This window comes from Oncorhynchus mykiss, chromosome 4 (assembly GCF_013265735.2).
Source record: "Oncorhynchus mykiss isolate Arlee chromosome 4, USDA_OmykA_1.1, whole genome shotgun sequence".
NCBI classification, from domain to species: domain Eukaryota; kingdom Metazoa; phylum Chordata; class Actinopteri; order Salmoniformes; family Salmonidae; genus Oncorhynchus; species Oncorhynchus mykiss.
The window spans coordinates 11,769,621-11,780,968 of NC_048568.1; the positions used below are offsets into that span (position 1 = coordinate 11,769,621).

The window sequence follows — 11,348 nt, forward strand, 5'->3', positions numbered from 1 at the left end:
ACAAAGCAACCGTAATACAACAGTCAGCTACTCTAGTAGTGTTTATGTAAAGCCCTCTTTTCCCCACTAAAACTAAGTTTGCAAGGTTGATTCAAAGTATTTGAGGTGACCAGGACATGAATGCATCCTTAAAGGCTGAGGAGACAAATTAGCCAGTTGTAGTTCTGGGGCCTGACCAGTTTGCACAGCTAACTTGTCATTCTGGGAAAGATGCAGCAACAAGGACTAGTATCCTTCCTGTGTGACTGGTGGGTTATTGGGGCTGAGGGGTGATCCGTTTCCATTTCTACAGTTCACCATAGGCAGTCAGCAGATGCAGTTTGCATACAAAAGAGACCCAATTATTAGCTGGAATGTTATCCCAGCCTGAATGATGCTGGGGATACTCCAGTAGTGGAATGGTTGGTTGTCTGGTTGTGAAGGAAAGTCTGTGAAAGGGCTGTCACAAACAGACTTGGCTAAAGATCTTTCCAATGTCTAATTGGCCTGTGGGTAGAGTTTGTTTTATGTTGAATGCGGCTAAAAGTCCTGCAGGTGACATCCTGCATATTTCTTTATATTCCTTCGGAAGTCAGGTACTATAGGATGATAATTTGACCCGTATTAAACATGGGTGGTTAACATTGATTACGGACTGGGGCACGGCCAGCAGGAGACGTGGAGAGTGACCTGAGGTTACCTAGAGTTTGGTTAGTGTAGCTAGGTCATAGACTACGACTAAGAAGCGTTGGTTGTGAGGGACATAGCACAGCTCCACACCCATATACATTTGAAGATGATCCCTGGGCTTCGATGGACAGTAAACGGTTTGCAGAGGAGGTGGAGATGATCAAGCAACTGTCTCACAGTCAAATCCCAGCCAACATAAACGATCACATACAGCAGGTTTAACCATCCTAAAGTGCCTCTTGTTTGCAATAAATGGCATATGTCCTTCTCGGAATGTTGGGATTACTGCAGTTTCCAAGACCAGTGCATGAATGCATGAAGCTCATTCTTCAAATGCCACTGAACAAGGCAGTAAGCCAACTGTTCCCCGGTAGGCCGTCATTGTAAATAAGAATTTGTTCTTAACTGACTTGCCTAGTTAAATAAACATTTGTTATATATATTTTTTTTTAATTCGAGTCCAGTTCAGGTGCCTCATGGGCTGGCCAGTCATGGTTGGTAGCAAAATAGGTACATATGAGGACAATGCACGCCAGAAATTTCCAGACGGCAATCCCCTCCACCCTCTCAGAATGGCCTCGTCGGGGCATGGACTTTACAAGGTGTCGAAAGCATTCCACAGGGATGCTGGCCCATGTTGAATCCAATGCTTTCCACAGGTGTGTCAAGTTGGCTGGATGTCCTTTGGGTGGTGGACCATTCTTAATATACAAGGGAAACTGTTGAACGTGAAAAACCCAGCAGCATTGCAGTTCTTGGCACAAACCGGTGTGCCTGGCACCTACTACCATACCCCGTTCAAAGACACAAATCTTTTGTCTTGCTCATTCACTCTCTGAATAGTACACATACACAATCCATGTCTCAAATGTCTCAAGGCTTAAAAATCCTCCTCCTCTTCATCTACACTCATTGAAGTGGATTTAACAAGTGACATCAATAAGGAATCATAGCTTTCACATGGATGCACCTGGTAAGTCTGTCAGGGAAAGAGCAGGTGTTCTTAATGTTTTGTATACTCAGTGTAGACTGCCCAGGTGAATCCAGGTAAAAGCTTTGATTCCTTATTGATGACACTTGTTGTAGAGCTAGGGATAGGGTGGTCAGGGTTGGATTCTCGTTCCTTTTGTTGAACCCTCCCAGTTGCCTCATTGATGCTCAAAGAGGCTCAGTGACACATCAAAACACATGTGTAAATGTATGCATTTTTGTCAGGCAGGACCATACAGCACTAAATGAGAGCAAAGTGTACTTGGGAAGTTGGCAATTCCACCACAGATAAACTGAAAGGTGGTGCCATAAAAAAGAGCTATTGAGGCCGACGCTGCTAAATGTGTGAAATTAACTGTCAATAGCCATCTACTAGGCAGTTAGTGTGTTTTAAAAAAAACTAAATACAAGGCCAATTCGGGGACTCTGTGTTTTTAAATTGTTTTATAAATATTTATTTGCTTCTGAATCTCAGTCTCTTCAGCCCAGCGAGTGAGTTAATGAGACGTTTTAACAAGTGACTCGTGTCGGATTACATTACATAGCCACCGCCACTGAAGGCTGAAAAGTCCTGCCCATCTCCCGCTTATTTCAAAGACCCGTCACTTCTTCGCAAAAAGATATGCATATGTATGTCAAACGAAGCACAACGCTGGAAATCTATCCGCATCCACATAAACTAGTACCGGCATTGTTCTTTGACAAACACAGAAGGTTGCATATTGAATTCAATAGAAGAAAACAGAGAGAGTGAGGGGGAGAGACTGCCAGTTCCTTATTGTAGCCTTTGGTTGTATTATACAGCCAAAACATTAAGGAACTGGCAGTCTCTCTCTCTCCTTCTCTCTCTCTCGCTCTGTTTTCTTCTATTGAATTATATGTAGCCTAATATTTAAACACTTAGGTAAGTGGGCAGGGGAGAACACTTGGCATGACTAATTTGACATGTGTAGTTAGGCTGTTATAAGGTATTATATGCTGAGTTTACAAAATATTATGAACACCTGCTCTATCCCTGACAGACTGACCCGGTGAATCCAGGTGAAAGCTATGATCCCTTATTAATGTCACTTGTTAAATCCACTTCAATCTGTGTACAGGAAGGGGAAGGGTTAAAGAAGGATTGAGACATTTGAAACATGGATTGGGTGTGTGTGTCATTCAGAGGTTGAATGGGCAAGACAAAAGATGTAAGTGCCTTTGAACAGGGTATGGTAGTAGGTGCCAGGCGCACCGGTTTGTGTCAAGAACTACAACGCTGCTGGGATTTTCAACCTCAACAGTTTCCCGTGTGTATCAAGAATGGTCCACCACCCAAAGGACATCCAGCAAACTTGACACAACTATGGGAAGCATTAGAGTCAACTTAGGCCAGCATCCCCCGTGGAACTCTTTCGACACCTTGTAGAGTCCATGCCCTGAAGAATTCAGGCTGTTCTGAGTTTCAGCCTTGTGTGGCTGAAATGCCAGGCCCTAACTTTTTTCCCAGTCCACCCCTGTCAGAGCTTGCAATATTGGGTTACATGAGCTGCTAGTTGGGGCAACCTGCACTGTAGCGGCTACAGTTTAGCCAATGCCCCTATGTGCCCCAGCCCATTGAAGGCACTAATGGCACAGTCTCATGGCACAGGGAGAAGGGCTCACATGCAGGGGCAGGAATGGGTAACAAAGACATAAAACTTTTAATGGACAACACATTCAGAATTCCTGGCCCTAAAGAAAACATTTGTCTTAATAAAGGAGGTGTTGATTTGAATAAGTCACCAAACCAGTCTGTGACATACATATGGCCTTCGTTAAACGTTGAAAAGATTGTTTGTATATTTACTCTGATGTGGCTGAGAAGTAATTCTTTTGAATTTGGTTTTTTTAATAAAGGAAGAAATTAAGACATGCATCCCAAATGGCACCCTATTCCCTATGTAGTGGACTACTTTTGACCAGGGCCCATAAGGTTTCGTTCAAGATTAGTGCACTATATGTAATAAATAGGGTGCCATTTGAAACACTGGGCTTGCGTCTGTCCTCTTTTAATAAACATGCCATATTAAGGTAATCAGTAATGAGGAGTTGACAAGGATTTAATGTCTTGTTTTGAGGTCTGTCAATGTGACTGCGCTTAAACATTTCTCTGTACTTGTACTTCGAAAGTATTTGCCCCATACTAGCTCAATTGGCTTTTCTTTTGGAATAGCTGCAAAACTAGCTAGGGCTCATTTCAAACTCATTTAGTCAAGTCAATTATTAGTCAGTCATTAATATAAGTACAAGGACATGTTTTCCTTCAGTTGGGTCTGAATTCATTGCAATGGAATTGTAATTAAAGTTGCCTTTTGGACTGATAGAGGGAGGCTGCTCTCGTGAGGCATTTGATCAACAAACGGACACTCACTTTAGTGACCTGCAGACAATTCACTAAGTAAGTCTAGATTAGGAACGCGAAGCGAGGCGGCCATCTCTGTCGGCGCCGGAAGTCAATGATTAGAAATTAGATTAGAAATTGGTTGCTGTTAAACAAATCGCATGGATCAATCAACATGTTCTGTTTCTCTGACGGATACATCTCAAGACTTAAGAGGGAAAGTTACCATAAACTGTGTTACACTGATCCCTATTAGAAACAAAAAACAAAGTTTTAATTGAGAGGTAGGCATTGGTCTGAAGCTGAAAAATAAAGGAAATTCACATGAGCACCACAATGCCTACTCCACCCATGCACTACCAAGGTTTTCCAGCACAAAGCTTTGACCTACTACAGTAGCTGTGTTAGTCTATTGTACTTCAAATAATGTGTAGGCAAGTTGCTTAGGATTCAAACCTTCTCAAACTGCCTAATTCATACTCTTAGAGGAGGTGCTTCCACAATAATGTGATTTGTATCACAATCAAGTTAACGTATTGGATTCGTTAGCATTGGATTCGTCACACACCAGACTAATCGCATTCCACTACCTTTTCAAACTCTTTCAAATGATCTGAAAATAAGCTTTGCTTTTAAACTTACAAGACCATCATTTGATTAAGCGAGTGAGCTGTTTTGTCTTGCAGTAATGTGGTGTCTGTCTGTATTTCTTTAAACCTTTTTATTTAGCAATACATGTCCATGTCATTAAGAAAAAAATATATTCCATTACATCTATTTTTGATCAGTAGGTGCCCAACATAACACCAGGTGGTAGTGTGTTGGACACAGACACTCATATGTAGAGGTCTATAGAGCCTGTCTGCATTCCTGATTTCTGAAATAACACATATGGAATCATGTAGTAACAAAAAAAGTGTTAAACAAATTAAAATATTTTAGATTTTAGATTCTTCAGAGTAGCCACCCTTTGCCTTGATGACAGCTTTGCAAACTCTTGGCATTCTCTCAACCAGCTTCACCTGGAATGCTTTTCCAACATTCTTGAAGGAGTTCCCACATATGCTAAGCACTCGTTGGCTGCTTTTCCTTCACTCTGTGGTCCCACTCATCCCAAACCATCTCAATTGAGTTGAGGTCGGGTGATTGTGGAGGCCAGGTCATCTAATGCAGCACTCCATCACTCCTTCTTGGTAAAATAGCCCTTACACAGCATGGAGGTGTGTTGGGTCATTGTCCTGTCATTGTCTGGTTTGCACTTTGTCCCACTAAGCACAAAACAGATGGGATGGCGTATCACTGCAGAATGCTGTGGTAGCCATGCTGGTTAAGAATGCCTTGAATTCTAAATAAACCACTGACAGTGTCACCAGCAAAGCACCTCTACACCATCACACCAATGCCAAGAGAGGCAAAGGGTGGCCATTTGAAGAATCTCAAATTTAAAATATATTTTAATTTGTTTTAACACTTTTTTGGTAACTACATGATTCCACATGTGTTAGTTCATAGGTTTGATGTCTTCACTATTATTCTACAATATAGAAAATAGTAAAAATAAAGGAAAACTCTTGAATAAGTAGTTGTTTGAAAACTTTTGACCGGTAGTGTGTGTGTATATATATATATATATATATATATATATATATTAATCGCAGGACACCGTATAGTCCATTATTCCACTGAAGGGTATAAATTAGGCTGTTTGAGAACGTTTGAATCCTGAGCAACCTGCATACACATTGTTTGAAATACAACAGACCAACATAGCTACTGTGGTAGATCAAAGCTATGTGCTTGAAAACCTTAGTAGAGCATGGATGGAGTAGTCATTGTGGTGCTCGTGAATTTGCTTTTTTTTCAGCTACAGACCAATGCCTACTTCTAACTTACAACATTGCTTTTTGTTTTTAATTTCCATGGTTTCTACACCGGAAGATGATTTTCTTTTAAAGGGATACTGCACCTGCTGACTTTTCCTAGTTTTTTGGGTTGCTTCAGAATTGCAGGCGGCCATGACAGAAGCCAAACGTGTGTTGGCTTGGGGGCGTGGTTTGATATGGGTTTCGTGGGAGTGTCCTTGACACCACCAAAACATACCCATCTGTCAGAACCTTGCCCAAAGCTGTTTCCACCCAGTCAGCCACAACAAACAAACCTCCTGCAGGTTAAGCTCAATAAATACAGGTAAATGTATGGTGAGCTGCTTTGAATAGGTCAGAAGAATGCAATGGCTAAATTTATATAGATGTAGAGTGTAGAGTAAACAATCCTTTACATAATACCATAGAATCAGTGTTCGGCTAATATAACAATATGCACCTTTCATTGTAATCGTGAGCCGGTACAGATACTGTGCTTATCAGCATTTTGTCTGGTGGTAATGGGGCTACCTTGGAAAACATGTCAGAGTGGTCAGACCTTCCTGTGTGGTGTCCCCTATACAACAGGAGTTCCCTGATCCTGGTGCAGAATACACAGGGTTTCTGCCTCCCTCTCCATATTGATTTTTATCGAATTGAATGGTAATACAAGTAAAAGTTGTCTAGTAAAATCACGTAACATTGCAAATCTCCATGTGCTGACTCCATACATATGTCTGTGAACACATACACACATAGTCACTGTTCTATTACCAATGGCAGTAAGGATAGGTGATATCTGACACACAAACAGGTACTATGTAGAAGTTTGAACAGGTCAGATAAAACCTACCCAATGATGGTCTCCCCATCAAACGACTGAGGCTGTCGTCTGGCTAAAGCATTTCCAGTCCATCTGTAGAAATAGGCAGAGTTGAGGCAGAAGTCATCAGTGACACATGGAATGAAAAGGGTGTTGCTAATACTGGACATGTGTGTTGTACTGTATTAATAGTAATCACCTCATAGTGGATGTGTTGAGTGGAAATATTGAGTACCAGGTCTCTCTGCATCTCATGCCTCGGTGAACACACACACAGTCACTGTTCTGTTACCAATGGCAGTTAGGGATAGGTGATATTTGACAGACAAACATATACTATGTTGAAGTTTGAACAGGTCAAACTAAACCTACTTAACTCTGTTCTGTTCACCCCACGACGACTGTTGGCGAGCAGGCAAGAGGTGAGGTTGGAGGTAAGGTCTTTACCAGAGCAGCATAGATCAGCTTCTGGCCCCTCATCAAAGATACTGGTCGGTCACACACACACAAACACACACAGAGCACTGATTAAATGATCAATGGTGGTTATGAGTAGCCTGGTGGAACCAACCTGATTGCTGCTTTCACCTTTTTGTTTCACTTCAGATATCATAAAATGTGAAGTGAAATAGAATGGGGAACACAGCAATCAGGCTAGGTTATGCCCTTGACATTATAAGCATGAAAGAAGTAGAAAATAAGCAACAAATAATGTCAGTTTACATAAATGATGTCTCTGAATTGGGTTATCAAATGAATCAAAGTAATGAAGTGGGTTGCCTTCTGTATTTGTATAAGTGATGAGCCTGTGAAAGCTGTTGCCGCTGACAGGTGAAGGTTGTTGGCAGGATACTTGCAAACATGAGGCTCACAGTGAAGGCATGTCTGCATGATGTTGATGAGGGGCCCCCTGCTGCTTTTCTCTGTGCTGCGTGTTCGGCTGCAAACAGGACATCTCTCGAACAACTGCAGCAGGTAATCTTATGAGGTGGTGTTGACTAGGAGGGCCTGTGACAGGGTAATATAATAGACAGCTAATTTCTTAATTGCATTTTGTTCTAAAGAAAGGACAAAGATTTTTGCTAATACACTTCACAACCAAAATGACTGTATCAGTTGCATCTGCTTGGCTGGGGAATTAGGCTACTAGTTCATCAAGCAGGGTGTTTTTGAATACAACTTTTAAAATATACATAACCAGGTACATAACCTGCAGTCTATGACCATGCTACTGGTATACTCACCACCATTGTACTGGGGACCAACAAACTCCAACCACCTATTCCTCATTATAGGCAGGGCATGCAAACCATAGTTGGTCAATCTGTAGAAGGCTTTTCAGTCTCAAATGTCCGTGATCCTTTAAAACAAATTCTGTGAAGGGAAGCAAAGTGGGCTTAGGGGTGATTTGCACGTGAAGCTTGGCAAAAAGGGGCATGATTTGTTCACATAATTGTAATCCAAACCCAACCTTCATTTACTCATTGTGACACACTGAGGATCCAAACTCTTATCCTATTTTGTAGTACATTTTGAGACTCAATCTAAAAAGGATTTATTCTAAAAAGCACAATTCAGTTTTTTTTTCTCTTAAACATAATGGAAAATGAGAAACAAAATGACAACATTCACATAAGTACATAGGTTGTTAGAAAACCAAGACGCTGATTTCCAAACGAGGTAACATGTTTCTGACTCCTATCGATGTCATATAGCCATTTTTAAGGGATTAGTGGTTTTTTAGGGGAAGTCGCTCTTTAAACATTTCCACATGCAAAAAAAATGATTTTTTTTTGCAACCAAAAGTCTGTAATTGGCAGTGCTATTGGAACCTTTAATTTGGCCTCTGCTAAAAGGTCTGGGGCCTCATTTATAAAACTGTGCGGAGGATTCACGTCAAAAGGTGGCATACAGACAAAACACAGAAAGTGCTTACGCACTAAAATATTCTGATTTATAACACAGTGCGCATGCACGTCCCAAGCCGGTTTCCCTTTATAAATCACAATCAACTCGAAATTTTGCGCACGTGTGCGAGCGTCTTGTACCACCACCCTTTTAACGCCCATAGTTATAAATTGCCTATAAATAGTCAGTGAAGCGCCCCTAATTAATATTCATCCATACTGATTGCATAAAGGCAAATCCCGACAGAAAGGCAAAAAAAGCAATTTCACCCAGTGTGAAATGGAAGTTCTTGTAGAGGAGACTGATGCAAGAAAAAAAATATTGTTTGGTGGACACTGTGGGCATTTCAAATACCAAAAAGGTGTTAGCCTCCAACCACATACTGCCACTCTGTATGCTGCTGGCTCATAAGGTCGGAACCTCTCAGAAAAAAAGTGGTCCGATAAAAGTGGAGGCCAAAAGACGCATAGCCTTACACAGACAAAGTGTTGGTGCCATGGGCGGGGAATGGGGACACCGGAAATCAAGCGACATGCTGTGTTATAGGGGAATCGCTCCTGAGTAGAGTAGTGACGGAGAAGGACACGGATATGCACGACGCATCGGAAGATCCAGGTATGTAATTAGTGTTCCCTCATTTGAAGAGTACACTAAATGCATTCAAGTTTAAACATTTGACAAACAATTGGGACATTTTCTATTGTTTTTAGTTGCTGCGTGTTCCAGCGGGGTCGGTGGTGCTGCAGCTGAGCAGGAGCTGACTGCGCCCAGCCCCGGGGTCTCCACTGCACCTCACAATTCTCCAGCGTCCGTGTCCTCACAGATGCAATCCTACAAATGCAAAGAGACACCATCGACGTTATTAACGAGGTTGCCAAGGAGTTGACGTGGGACAGGCATGGCTTGTTTTCTGCGGGTGCTTATCTGTGAAGCTGGGCCCACTACAGCACAGAGATCCAAGAGAACAGCTCTTGGTAATCGAAACTGGTTCATAAGCCACTCATCATTGGCCAGTAAATCTTGCTGGTCTCTGAATTCTCTCTCCGAATTCTTCCATTCGCCAAATCTTCCAACCGTGCCAAAGCAGCCATTGTTGCGCCATTACGTATTGGTATTGCGTGCCTTTTTATACCCACCAATTTGATTGTCAAAGCTTACCAATTGCGTAACACCTTCAGGTGTGGTAAATACCCTGATTGTAACTGACAATGACAGGGCCATTATCACATTGACAGTTCTGCGCAACGAACATGAGAACAATAAATGAAACTGTGCACTCCTATCTGCCCGACTGAGGCATCGAAAACGGCATCAGTTTAAATGTAATTTGTCCTACCGTTCACCTTATTATTTATGAGAATACATTTCATAACATATTATTATTAGTATTGTTTAATTACAGATCCAATTAAATATGATTCTCGATTAAACTGTACAACATATTTGAGGGGTTATTTTGTAAAAACATATCTCCGTTTGTATTGATTATCCTAAATCATGTTTTCTTCTCAAGGGAACTCTTCATATATAATGCATGAGAGGTAATATTTTTGATTTATTTTACACAATAGTATCAATTTCAAAGCGTTTCTCAAGTTTCATCCTTCTGCCATCGGACTCAGTTTCTAATTTCTCCAGTTTATTTTTTACCTTTATTTAACTAGGCAAGTCAGTTAAGAACAAATTCTTATTTTCAATGACAGTGGGTTAACTGCCTGTTCAGGGGCAGAACAACAGATTTTGTACCTTGTCAGCTCGGGGGTTTGAACTTGCAACCTTCATGTTGCACTTGCAACACTTCATGTTGCCAGGGGCCCTTACCTCAATGGGCCTCCCCATGTGCGTAAATATGGGTCAAAGTGTCTGTGGAGGACCGCACATTCTCCCATCAAGTTAGTATTTTATAAATCCCAAAGTTGGCTTAGAAAGTGGTGTAAGCCACCTGGGCCTTATTGGCATAGGTGGTGTGCTTGCATAACTGCAAGGGTTGCCGGTTTAAAGCCTGGTCTCTTGGCTGTTGCCCTCTAATAGCTCAAATCAGGTTTGAACTAGCTATTAAAGTATGTGTAGAATTTACCATTGATAGTCAAAAGTAATTGTATGCAGTTTTCAGAAGTTGAGTAGCTCAATTGATTGTGACAGTCTTACATTGTAAAATAAGATTCAATTTCCATTGAAAGTAAAATAACCATTTTAAGCAATTGACTTTTGAAGGTTGTATAAATCGGCCATAGAGACTAAAATATATCCCATTTACACTTGAACCACATCTTTCTTGTGCATTTTACAGCCTGGGGGGGAGGGGGGCATTAGCCCTCCACCATGCCTAGAGCTGTGCCACTGGAATGGCCGTGCATGGCAGAGTTGTTGACAAATATCCAGCACATGGCAGAGTTGTTAGTTTGGCACTGTTGATCAGCACACATTTGGATTACAATGCTAGCAGGCATGCATTTGCACACTGCAGTCAGTGACAACATAGGCGCTATTGGTTGAACAGTGCAATTTGTTTTCTCAGCAGTTTGAGTTGTGCAATGTCTGATAGTAAAATGTGGCTAGCTCTTACCGTAGCTTGTACTATGGAGTAGTAGCTAGCTACTGTTGCAAAAGCCCATTGTCTACATTGTAAGGTAGCATCGTGACAATTTTCCTCAAGTTTAGTGTTGCTTTTTAACTGATACGTTAGCTAGCTAGCTATGTTTTGTGGAAAAATGTAGGACTAGCATTAGGATGT

The 11,348-nt window shown here is 41.5% G+C and overlaps 1 long non-coding RNA gene across 1 annotated transcript; it reads right to left on the reverse strand.

Moving 5' to 3' along the window:
• Positions 1-6,661: 6,661 nt before the first annotated feature.
• On the reverse strand, positions 6,662-7,705 carry LOC118964395. Its single transcript, XR_005051442.1, has 3 exons — positions 7,579-7,705; positions 6,906-7,194; positions 6,662-6,799 (listed from the first exon to the last, which is right to left on the reverse strand). It is a non-coding gene; the product is annotated as an uncharacterized LOC118964395 (long non-coding RNA).
• Between the last annotated feature and the right edge of the window lie 3,643 nt (positions 7,706-11,348).